General features: G+C 38.0%; 1 protein-coding gene across 4 annotated transcripts in view; it reads right to left on the reverse strand.

Moving 5' to 3' along the window:
• CALD1 (caldesmon 1) overlaps positions 1–12910 on the reverse strand; it is a 269935-nt gene that overhangs the window by 138873 nt on the left and 118152 nt on the right. Inside the window, exon 1 of one of the 4 annotated variants that reach the window (XM_050323370.1) lies at positions 4995–5067. The exons of the other annotated variants lie outside the window; for them this stretch is intronic. The gene's annotated coding sequence lies outside the window, so the exon portion shown is untranslated. Of the gene's footprint in view, positions 1–4994; positions 5068–12910 lie in introns of those variants that run through there. 4 annotated transcript variants of the gene reach the window in all.

The following is a 12910-nucleotide window of genomic DNA, read 5'->3' on the forward strand; positions in this document are numbered from 1 at the left end:
ACATAACACTCCAAGTGCGGACAAATTACTCCAGTTTTTTTATTTTGAGATCAGGAGACCAGTGAATGTCATTTATCTGAACTTTAGTAAGGCTTTTAAAACTTGTCTCATAAGCATAGAACATCTACATAGAGAAATGGATTGAAAACTGGTAAAACTGTCAGGCTAAGAAAGTTGAGGTTACAAAATCCTGTAGGAGGCCAGTCACTAGTGGTGTACACCGGAGTCAACACTGTGACCAATACTTTGTAACATCTTCATAAATGACCTGTGTAATGGAAAAGCCCACCTTTAGCAAGGTTGCAGGCACATAAAACTGTAAAGAGTGGCTGATACACAGGAGTTCAACAAACACAGGTCACAGATCCTTCATCCTTAGAAAAAATTAAAACCCAATTGGACACAAGCATGGCACACCTACTCTAGCTGACCCTACTTTGAGCAGAGGGGGTGGACTACAAAATCTCCAGGTGTCCGTTGCAACCTCAGCTGTTCTGTGACTGCATTTACAATAAAGTTTCATGGTGACTACGCATATCTCACAATAGATGTAGAACAAAAATAGTGTGCAACATACAAGCCACACTATCTTACGTAGTCTAAAATGTACAATAGGACAAGTCATGAGGTAGTAACTCCTCTGTTGAAACTAGTCTTATTGAGGTTATGAACAATGCACATTAATAAGGTTTTGCTCTAAAGAATAAGCCCCAATTGTACTATGATTAAAAATCATCTATTGGAACAATTATTTTTAAAAACTAATCATCTTACTTGAAACTGCTGTAATTGCTGCCTTAATCAACATCATAACTTACAATACAACTTGCAATTAACATATGGTAAATAGCATTTGCCAATTAGACTATCATGTGCACTCCACATCTGATTCCTGTTTCCAGTGGAATGCCAGCTATTTGTGCTGGATCTTGTCCAGAGTCTCTGCTTTGACTTCTAATGCTCTTCAGATGAGCAACCCTCAGCAGTTAAAAGGAAGACAAGATTCTTACACACATGAATTATGTCATAGATATGAACCTTGAAAGGAGGTTCATTAGTCATTTTTAGAGCTCCACTACCTTAAAGTAAAAGAAAATGAATCATCGAATACATCTACTTCATCGCTGCTTATTGTCATCACAGACAGCAAAGTTAAAACTGTAATTATCACACATATCCCACCATTTCTCCTTTTGTTCCCTGTCCATCATTTCTTTTACTTTTCCTTTGTTAAACTTTATGGTCTGGAAACAAATACTGGCATTTTATTTAATTATTCAAGGTCAAATCTCTGCTGTTGCCAAGTGTCCTCTATAGATGGCTATGGATTCACACTTTCCAGGGCCACCTATAATTAGAAAAGCACAAGACAACAAAAAATTCTAAGCAAACACATGATCAAAGCATGAAGAAAAACTGAGAGCTAGCTTAAAACTTTCATAAGAGTTGTGTTAACGTTCTAAAACCAAAATAATTCAAAGGAGAATGTTCCAAATTGGGGCGGGGGGGGGCGGGGGAGAAGGGAAAAGCACCACAAATTCTCTGCTTTTATCTACCTCAGCAACTCATGCTAGAGTGGCAAAACAATCTTTATCTAAAAGATTCCACCACTGGTGAGGATTACAATTCTATTTAAGGTCCCAGAAAAAAGCATGCTTAGAGAGAAAGCCACTGCCATGATTATCAACCAAGCTACAGAAAACAGTTCAAGCCTTTGAAAGACCCTTCTAGCAGCAAAAGAGAAAGTTAAGACCTAAGACTTCTTATCCTACTGCTCTTGGATTCTCATCTGATCAGATTTTAAGTCTTTGAGGCCCTGGAATGCTTTTCAACATAAACAGTGCTTAAGCTCCCCCTAAGTACGGTATAAAATTATTAATACAGAAAATAGAAAGTGTTTTGGTTTCTTTTCTCTTGGAAAGAGAAAATACTGAAAGGCAAAGGAAGCACACAAAATTTTTTACACTAACCAATTGACTGCTGTAGAGTCAAGGTCCATTATGAGCAATGTAGGCATTGTTTCAATCTGAAAGCCAAGGCTCAGTTGTCATTTTCATCTGTGTAATGTAAGTAGTAAAGTTTTATGTACTCTTGCTTTTGTCAAATACAGAAAGAGAAGAAAATGAAAACATGAATCAGAGAAGTAATTTTTCTTCCCTCATACAACCTCAGGCTGAGATGATGTCAGATTTCATCTGCAAAACAAGTTTGAGTGACAGCCACACTTGGGAAAATAAAATCCAAAGGAAACTTATGTTTATGAAAAAGTGGTGCTGGTGATTCAACAGGCAGCATCCCTACTGTAAAGGCTTTAATAGATCAAGTGTTTGTGTGATACATGGCTATCACTGCTGGGGAGCTTCAGCTTCCACAGAACAGGGAAAAAGTTCCTGAAGGTTATACTCTTTCCTATGCCAAAAAAATCCTGAAGCAATTATAAGACTAGTTACATTAACTCTCAAGATATCTAACTTCCTGATTACAACAAAAATGTGTAGTAACTGCTATAATTTCTGACAGCTCTCAATCATCACAACTAAATTACGAATCCTAGTATAAACACAAAAAAACCCCACTCAGGTTTCTCTAATTCTCTTACTGGAGTAAAAATGGGAAGGGTGAGCATAGGGTTAGTTACATTGGCATTGTACCAGCCAGGGTGCTGCTTCTGACAGGGAATTTCTCTGCAAGACAGTTGTTGTTGGATTGCATCCTTTTTGCATCAAAGTGGACAAGTTTGGGACTGAGAATATAACCCTTAGTCTTGACCTTCCATCACTGCTGAAAGTCACACTGTAATTTTCAAAAGAATAGAAGTGGTTGGTAGAATAAAAGTTAACTCCCCCTCACTATATCTCCTTTGTAGATTAAGATGTATGCATACCTTACCTAATCTTAACAGATCTCACATACCGGTATTCATCTGGCTGTATCAAAACATAGCTCTGCTACCTTCCTCTTTCCTAGTCATAATCAAGAAAGCTTTGGCAAAAAACAGGGGTTGGAGAGAACAAGACAATCAAGTGGAAACTGCTTTCCCCACATTTCACTCCCCTTGCTCCTGACTTGTCCTACTATTCAGTACAGTAGCCCTACTATTCAGATGCCCTACTATTCAGTACAGTAGCCTCCAATCAAGGTAGGATTTGAAAAAAAATGAGAGAAAAATTGACCCATTTTTTTCCACCTTCCATATGACTTTTTAGAAAGACCGGTGAGGAAGGAACATGACACCTTAGCTGATGTACTAGTGACTCCTGTCACTTCAGGGTAACCTTAGGCTTGGAAAGAAGTGGAGCAAGCTTGAATCACATTAAAGTCCTGATTTAGCAAAGTGCTTTGAAACACATGCTTATAGTTAAGCATGTGCCTAAATTCTTTGCTGAATTAGGACCTATGTTGGTAAAAGGGGCAATTGATTAATACCTTCTGACAACCACCAGAAACTAATGAGCCACAGACCTCTGCTTTTTCCTCCAAATGACTGTACTTAAATCCGAAGGAAATTTCATTATGGAAACAGAAAACATTTATAAATAAATCATACACATCTCCTTTGCAAATAATAATTTTTATCTGTAATTAGTGGTAAACCCAAACTTCCTTTCATATGGTAATCGGAGACAGTCCCATTTGCCCTATGAAACTGGTTACTCTTTCAAACCCATAAATTGAAGTCCATGGTTTACAGAAAGCTCTGTGAACTCAGCTAAATCAACTATGAAATATGCACAATCCCACATACTAGCCAAAAGATTGCCTGACTGAGACAAACTTCAGAATTAATCATGCCAGCACCGTACAATCCACCTAAAACTAAGAGTTCGGTAACATGACTTGCTGAAACCTGCTTCATTCTACTTCTCGCTGAGACACATTATGGGATCAATTCCCAGGGAATTCACACATTTATTAACTCCCCCATGAGAGAGGCAAAAATGTCCAGAACAGTGAGAGGATTATTTCAGTCCTTAAAGATGCAATCCAGCTCCCTGTTTGCCAAGATGTTTGCCATCATGGAAATTTTCTAACTGCTTATGTGTTATAGCTGACTTCACTTTATTTGTATTTAGAGGCAAGAAGATCCTGTGGCCAAGGTACATCTACAGAAGCCATGATATTCAAGTCTAATGTCAACCTTACCTAAATATCATTAAACAACTCATCTTTTTTTTCCCAGCACCATTACTACAGCAGAACACTGGCATCACTTCTAGCAGGATAAAACAAATCACTTATGTTAACACTGTGAGGTTCTGATCTAATGGATACACCTAGAAACTTCAAAATCCTAAGTTACAAAACAAGGACATTAATCTTTGGGGCCTCATTATCATGCATAAGAAATCTAAAATTATACTCCTTTTTCCAGTTTTACATGTGTATTTCAATCATCTGAAACAGGTTTTGAGAGTAGGTACATGTAATATAATGAAAAATAACACAAGAAATAAATGATTGATGCCATACAACAAGACTTGAATGGGTGTTTACAGCATTTCAAGGGCAGAAATGGAAGTGGCCTTCATGAAACATGATAACTGTAAGCAGTTAATTTCTTTCATTCACACCCTCTTTCTTGAAAGAGCACCAGTTCACCTGTAATTTTAAGGATAACTAAAGTAGTTTGAAATCATAACTGACCAGTTACACCTAGACTGAGGTTTCATAATCACTAGGTTTGTGCACAAGGTTTGTGCACCAAAGCATGCAAATCTGAGCATCTGCGATAACATTTTAGTCCTATATTAGCTCATGGTGTTGCCACCTGCATTCCACCTTTGTACCAGCTATGTTACTGCTTTGAAAGTAAAGGCAATACCTAATCCATGAAAAATCCTGCCAGTAGGAAATTACCCTGTCAGTTTACTTGCCAGTAACAGAAATCAGCAGTGAGAATTTGTATCACAGTTCCATTACACTATCCAACTACAATGTTTCTAATCAATTACTGTGAGCCCTAATGCATAATTTATCACTGAATCATGACTTACTGATGAAGTGGGGACTTCAGTTGCCACTGTTTTATTTAAATGTTTCTTGAATATCCATTATGGCCTCTGTAACAGAGATGAACTCTTAAAGGCAGCTCTGAGGAAAGAAAAGTGACATCACTAACATTGCTGAGCCTTGGGGAAATGACCAAAGCCAATTATTCTTTTATCAAAAAGAAAAATTTTCAGTTCCCAGGATTTAGATCAGATCTCTATGGACCAGACAAACTCTAACAAGGCCCCAGAGGAAAGGGTGGGGAGAGAAAAGGGAAACCTTTGATTCCCCCACCTTCCCCCACTAAAATAGATACTACCTTACTAAGTAAATGTTCAGTATATACACTTGTGTTTCACTGTGAAGAGGAAAACAAATATCTAACTTTATGGAACTGACTTATCAATTATGTTTATTCTAGTTCAGATTCTGGCTCAAAACATACTTCAAAGCCTATTTCCTGTTTCCATTTCATTCAGTTAACATTTTGTAAATGTACATAATACAAAAACAGCTAAGGTCTACATATTTACCAAAGTACCATGCACAAGATATTCCTAGGTTCAGACAGAAAACTTTCAGCAGAGTTTCGAAAGGAAGACAAGGTGGTGAGCTTAAAAACATATGTCCTTCCCCATTCAGTTCATGAGAAACTTTGAAACAGCAGGTATTTCCTTTTCCTAGCACATTGAAAATTTACAGTGTATCAGTTATCACCTAAAAGGTAAGCTTGGATATTTCTAAAGGTGAATGCTGTAGCTAGGTTGTCACCAACCCAATAAAGTTTATCCCTGTAGTAAGTCTCTTCTGAGAAGAATTGGCCAGATTCAGCTTGACTCACACACAGCTCACAGAGTTGCACCACTGACATCTGGCCCCATCCATCAAACCCACACCTGGACAAATAATGTAAATAAACCTTGTATTCTTCAAAGGATTAGAGCCTTTTGTCTACTTGATTATAGTAACAGACCCATTGTGAATTCTTACCATTAAGCTTTATTACAGTAACAAGTCCAATTTTATATTTCCTTAGCCTTGTATTTCCAAGGCTGTTTTCTCTAGTGCATAGTTAGACTGACAGACACTCTTTTTCATTCCTCCTCTCTTTTCCAAAGTAGAAAAAGCTGGCTTGAGTGGAATGAATGGCACAGCAGCATTAGAGAACATTTATGGATCTTTCCCTGTAAGACCACTGTTCTAAATTCAGCATACTCGAACCACGGCAAATGGATGTTGGGAACTAACAACTTCTTTGCTACCAATGCAGACATTCTCAATTCACTTCTTTAGGGGATGTATGGAATAAGACCTGTCCTCTTCATTAGCAATCATCTGAGCATCTAGGAAACCTCTGTGAGGCCAAGCTGGAGGAGATCTGGATGATTCTCCCACTGCTATGTAAATTCACTTCAAAGACTCCAAAGTCTTTCAGCCATGGTGTAGCAAGGAGGATTATCAGAGCAAGCACCTTGCTTTAAGCCGTTCATCTTATACGGAAGGATAATATTCCTTCCATTCAAAATAATTCCTTCCATTCTAATAATTCCATTCAACATGACATCTTTCACAGGACTCACTCCACTTTCAACAAAATATGTTTGTTCTTCTGTCATAACATTACCTCCTCTTTCTCAAGATTTCTAAAACCAGATATGAAGCACACCCAAAGGTGTTGAACAAACTTGCCTCCAGATCCATCCTGGTCTCCTTAAGTGTTTCTCTAATAGCTGTTCTAACCATTTGCAAAACCTAACTGAAGCATTTCATGTGTGCATTTTTAGTTCCCTCACTATGCTAGGGCTTGCCTCCCTATTTCAGTCTATTTTTTCAGCCTGACCTATCATGTGAGGCCACTTGGTCCCAGTGTGGCTGAAAATATTAGATAGATCAAGCCATTGATCAAAAAGGTCAAGATTCTTCATTGACACATATTTTCCTATTAATAGTTTAAAAAACCCCATGAAAGTTAGGAATTGCAATTGAAGGCATGAGTAACTAGTATCAGAACGTGCAAACCCAGGCAATTTTCAGCATTTTGAGCATTCTCAACTTATGGGCTTAATCTCTCCAAAAATGGTCTGGTAATTGCTTTCACAAATGCTAGATAACGTTTTACTAAATGAGACAGTAATTGACAGCTCATAAAAATAAAATGAGGAACAAAACCAAAACCCAGGGCTGATAGCAAATCACACTGTAGGAACAATCTTATATGGTTGGAGACACAGCAGTTACAATCAGCATTCCCTTCCTCTTGAGTTCAGTTCCTGACTGGAGTCTTGAGTACATCTTCAGGTATACATCACTTCAGAAAACAGGGGGATCTATTGGAAGAGGGCAGCAAAGGTTTTCAGAGATGTAGGAAACATGGTCTCCTTGAAGAAGTTGGAAGGGTCAGGTGTGCTGAGTCTAAAAAAACATAGTAAGTCTCACACGTATATTAGAGAATGATAAACTCTTCACATCCATTGAGGGCAGGACTAGACATATTGTGCTTAAGATGGAGCAATGGAGACTGATTTTCTCCCTTGACACTAGCAGTTTCCCTACCGATTAAGACACTTGGGAAAACTATGTAAAGGGAAGGATTATTAAGCACTGTTACAGGTCAAACAAGGCAAACTGCAAAGCTCTGAATGGGACGCTTCCAGAACAGAATACACCACTCAAAAATTATTTTAAATAGTTACCCCTGGTTTAGGCCAATAGAATAACCTGGATTACTTGCCAACATTTTTTCTAGCTTATCTTTTATATTTTTTAATACTACCTGCATACTTTCAGCCTAAGTGAAGTGTGTGTCTTCAGCAAGAACAGCAGTAAACTGTAACTCATCAAAACATCACAGGAAGAAGAAGGAAGTACAGTCATTACCTTCTCCACAAAAGCACTTGCAGAGAAGGATTCCTAAGGATTCAGCTAGTAAGGCAGCATCTTCTCATAACCAAAAGGTATCAAAAATCAATGACAGATGTAACAAAACCAGAATCCGAGATACTTTGACCATGGACATTCTGCTGATATAGGTAACAATCAAACCAACATATAGAATCCAAGTCTAAAACAAGATTGGGATAGCTGTACAAATATAGTGAACTCAAGATGCAGATATATTTTTTTTTCTGCCAACCATACAGTTTTAAATTCCATTAATGAAATTTCTATTCTTTAAAGCAAAAGAATCTGAACATGAAAATTTAAATGAGATACATAAAGAGATACTTACAGAGATACTTCAGCTGAGTACCTATTTCCTGTTCTAGAAACTCCACCCTTAATCACTGTTTTTTCACTTGAATTTCCCCACATATTTAATTTGTTTATAAAATTACTTTTCCTAATATTATACAACTCTGATCTGTTACTTTTGTTGGGATCATAAGCATAACATCAGTGACATCAGTTATAGCTGCTACTCTGCCAGCATCAGCATTCTGTCTCCAACACGGGCTATGATATATTTATAGGAAGATGAAACAAATCCACAATTTACTATCAAATCATGCAATAACAAGCAGGATAAGACAGGAGAATTCTTTTTGCATGCACATCTACATATATGACTCTATATATAAAGAGTCATAAAATAAAATCTTCTTTTATATCCAAGTTACATAATCAAATTCATGGCAAAGTGATTAAAATTCTGGAACAGATATAAGCTGGAAGGAGAAACAACAATAGGGAGACTTCTGTGCCAAAATACAAGTCAGTGTAGTACTAACTCGAGCCTCTTCTTCTATATGACACAGGCAATAATGGAAGGAGGCATAGAGAAAAAAAAAAAAAAAAAAAAGGAAAGCAACACCATTATACTGTCCCAAAAGCAACATAGGTGGGCCATAATCAATCAGTACTTCAAAATAGCAGCCTTTTATACACATAAACTAGGAGGTTAATCCAGAACATATTTGGATCTCAGCTTCATACTGCTGCCTCACGTTTAGGAAAGCAAATCAAACCCAAAAATCTCCAGCTGCGTTATTTGGAAGTTCACTGAAGACTTATACATTTAGCTCCAAGCTGTAGCCAGCTTGTCCACATCATTATCGTGCTTGAACAATATGAGTTTGGATTCTCTGCAATCCCAGACATCCCAGCCTTCTAGCAATCACAGCCATATTCATTTCATACAGGTGAATCCTTTAGCAAAGTCACCTGGACTTAAAAGACACCATCTCTGAGTGTCTGAGACCTCATTAGCTCAAATCAAAACTGTCTTTTGCCTATATCGGTGTAGATAATATTTAGACCAGAGCAGGGTTTACCAAGTCAGCCACCGGAAGCCTTTTCTGGAGACCAAGCTCTTCTTTGAAAGTCCTCTTCTAAACAGATTCTAAGATCTTTAGACAAGTCAGTCTATATCTCTGTTTCCTCTCTGCACATGCCTATTTTTGTCTATTTTAAGTTGGAAACACTTCAGGAAGGAATTGCATCTCACTAAGTATTCACACGAACAGAATCCTATAGTGTCACTGAATACAAATACACTTCTGGTATAACCTAATACATAACAGAACAAAATCTGATCTGGCTCTGTCAGGCTATTCCAAAACAGAGGTATAGAAAAACAAGGCATCTTGCTGAATTCCCATATCTGCTCACGTAGCTCAGTCCACTAGCCCAGTACTGGTGGTTTAGGATTAAACCAGGGAAAGGTCCACATGCAGATGACAGTAACTGAATTAGTTGTGGTGCTAACAACAATACTATGGCAGGAAGGATTTCTACTAAGGCTGCTCAAAGCTATCCAAAACACAGGCTATACTTTCCCCAAGTGCAGTGTGGGTCAGCTTGGTTTCTGTGTCATGTTACCCTGCCACAATTTCCCCTCTCACTGCTCAGGAGATACTGTCCTCTGTTCATAACTATCTATGGTTAAAAATATGTCTTAGTCTGGTCAAATATAAATTCTGTACAACTTCTTTACTTTCATATTCTTTATAAGTGGTCATTTTGCGGGGGGGGGGGTAGGGTGTGTGCTTCATTTGGGTGTTCTTCTGCTTGCTCATTTTATGTGCAAGTTGGACAGTGTAGAGAGCAGGTCCAAATCAGAACCTCCTATGTTCCTCTCACAGTTAAAGCTGGATCAGAGTTCAGATGAAATAGTGCTAACATTTCCAAACTACTCTCAGAATATTTTAGCTGGAATGTCTTCTGGACAGGAGCTGATTTTGGGAAGTCTATCTAATGCCAAAATTCCACAGAAATGCTTCTTCATTGAACCGTAGCCCTACAGCAGAGCTCTTTTCTGTACTGGATCTAAAAGGGAACTAACAGAAGTGTTTCCCTCCCTATTATGCCTTCCCAATTTCCCTCAAGTGGGTTCAGTACTGAGACTGCATTTCCACTTATTTTGTTTTAGTCTGATGTGGGCATGCCAAACAGTCACCTAAAATATCCTCCCTCTTACCTTAATAGCTCACACACCTTTGCACATCCTCCTTATCCTTTTTAAACCTCTCACACACCTTTCGGTCCGTGCCCATGGCTACAGCCTATGGTAAAAGCCTTCACCTAGGCATTAATTTTTACACAAATGGTTTTGCAATCTTTCAAACACCAAATTCTATAAGCAGATATATTCAGTGAGAAGTTCAACTACCACTGGGAACGCTTTTTTCAACTGTTTATTCTCAACCACCTCAGTTTCCAAACATAAACTTAGCCTACTAAAACTGTAAATCAGGGATAGATTTGTAAACCTCAGGGAACATTACTACAAATTTCTGAGCTAATATAAGCAGTACTGGAGTGGTTAAAAAGACTGTCCATGAGTCAACCTGGCTGTCAGATATGTTACAATATTCAGAGCCCCTCCCCAGGTATATACCAACAATAAACACTAGCTCCTCACAAATTCACTGAATGTTTCTGCAATGAAAGTTCATCAGCTTTTTATCTCACAGATGATGGGCAGAGGAGAGTTGGAAAAGTCTGCCTCCAGCAGCATCTGCTTCATGCAGCAATGTATGATGCAGTTTTCTTTAACCCAGTGTAAATCCAATGCTCTGTCAGGATTACCAGCCTAGGTTTAAGAAGAAGCGTTTGTGATGTGTCAGTTTACATGAGTTCAGACCACATGTAAAAATCTCTCCATGTTCCACTCCTAGATCTGCTAATTTTTCATGATATTGCATTCATTTTGTGTTGATACAAACACACCTAATCAAAAGGCAGGCTCACTTCTTTTTCCAAGACTGTCAATTGAATGTATTCTTGCTTGTGCAGGTCTCTCAAAATAAAAATCAACAATTGGGTAAAGAAATTAAACAAATTTGGACCAGTTAAAACCATATTCTCAATGTGTCTCTAGTGAACTTTGCAGAGGTTACATTCAATATAAAGTTCATCCTTTTCATTTGATTTAGTTTCTCTCTTCTTTTAGCAAAGTAAAAAATTATTACAAACAGAATATTTAAAGATTTCAATTTCAACAAGTCTGGACAATATAAGGTTACTGGTCATGTAATGTGGTTTTCTGCAGCCATTTACCCAAATACTTTACATTTCCGCTTTATATTTTCCAGATCATGTACAAACTTGAACCAAGCCTCACAGCCCTACCAAATGCTGCTACTACAGTGTTATCATCCTCTAAGACATGAGGGTCAAGTAGCCAAATGACTTGTATAAGATCTTACACCCCATCAGCAAAGAGATGAAGAGTCAGAATCAATGTAATTCCAGCCTCCTGGCAGCACAGTGTCTTTAGCTACAAAACACTGGCATGGATTCAGCCATTTTTTTCATCTTTGAAAAATGTTACCAAAATTTTTAATTGAAAGGCTTAAACTTGGCCTTGCTTAATATTAGGTTTTAGTAGTACATGTCAAACAATGCATGATGTGGTAGCAGAAAGAGTCCACGCAATATTAAATGAGATACAAAGGCAATCTCACAGGGCTGAAAGATAATATCCCTAACACAGCTCTGTGATGAGCATACCAGGAATACTTCGCTCAGCTCTGGAGAACACATTTCCTGAATGACAATAAAAACCCAGAGGAAGATCACAAAAAAGCCATAAAAGTCTTAAGCAAGTAGAGAAGGACTGACTTACAAAGAGATTAAAAGAGCCATGGATTCATCAACTAAGTACTAAGTAGGGGACTTGACAACTGTTTGCAGGTACTAGAACATTAGCAAGGACAAAGAATCATTTTAGTGAAACAAGAGTTTACAGCTACAGGGATTAGTGTTAAATTAAAAATTAAGAAAACATTTACTGATCAAAAAAGTAATTCTAATAGCAAAATCTTACTAGAGTGTAGGATAGACCTGATAATATGGTTAACCAACACTACTGCTTTCAACTTTTCATCCCTTAAGAGCATAAAAATTGTCAGCTAAATCCCCAAAACTTTCTATTTTGGAATTTATTCAGTGGAATATTCTATTCCCTATTGGGGAAATTTCAACCATCCTTAAACTCTGATGCAACACAGATATGTCAGACCCATTGCTTTCGCACTACTCCAGATATGAAGTACAGCATTGACTAGGAACTCCCTGACACAAATAGACCCAGGCTGCATGTTCATGAACAATGTCCCAATGGGGCATTCCCCAGTCTCTCTCTCTAGATGAGAGCCATCTCTCATCTAACCATCCTGAAAAATAATCATGAAAATAAATGCTACATCTTGTTCTAGTTGACTTGGGGATAATTTGCAATGAGGAGGGAACTAAACAACTCAATATTTACTATTTTCTAGTTGTCCTCTGTTTTGTCCAGGAAACAGGGCAGGCACATAAGTGGACCTTGCTGAAACAGTCTGTCAGGACACAAAAGGCTCCATAAGCCAAACTCAAACAAACTTTGAGAGTCACCAATCCAGCCTTTTGCCCTGCCCCTCTACTGGGATCTAACATGCCTTGGGTGAGTCAGCAAAGGGAATGGGTATACTCATGTTTT

The sequence above is a fragment of the Myiozetetes cayanensis genome, unplaced genomic scaffold, assembly GCF_022539395.1.
Source record: "Myiozetetes cayanensis isolate MyiCay16 unplaced genomic scaffold, myiCay2020 scf3, whole genome shotgun sequence".
NCBI lineage: Eukaryota > Metazoa > Chordata > Aves > Passeriformes > Tyrannidae > Myiozetetes > Myiozetetes cayanensis.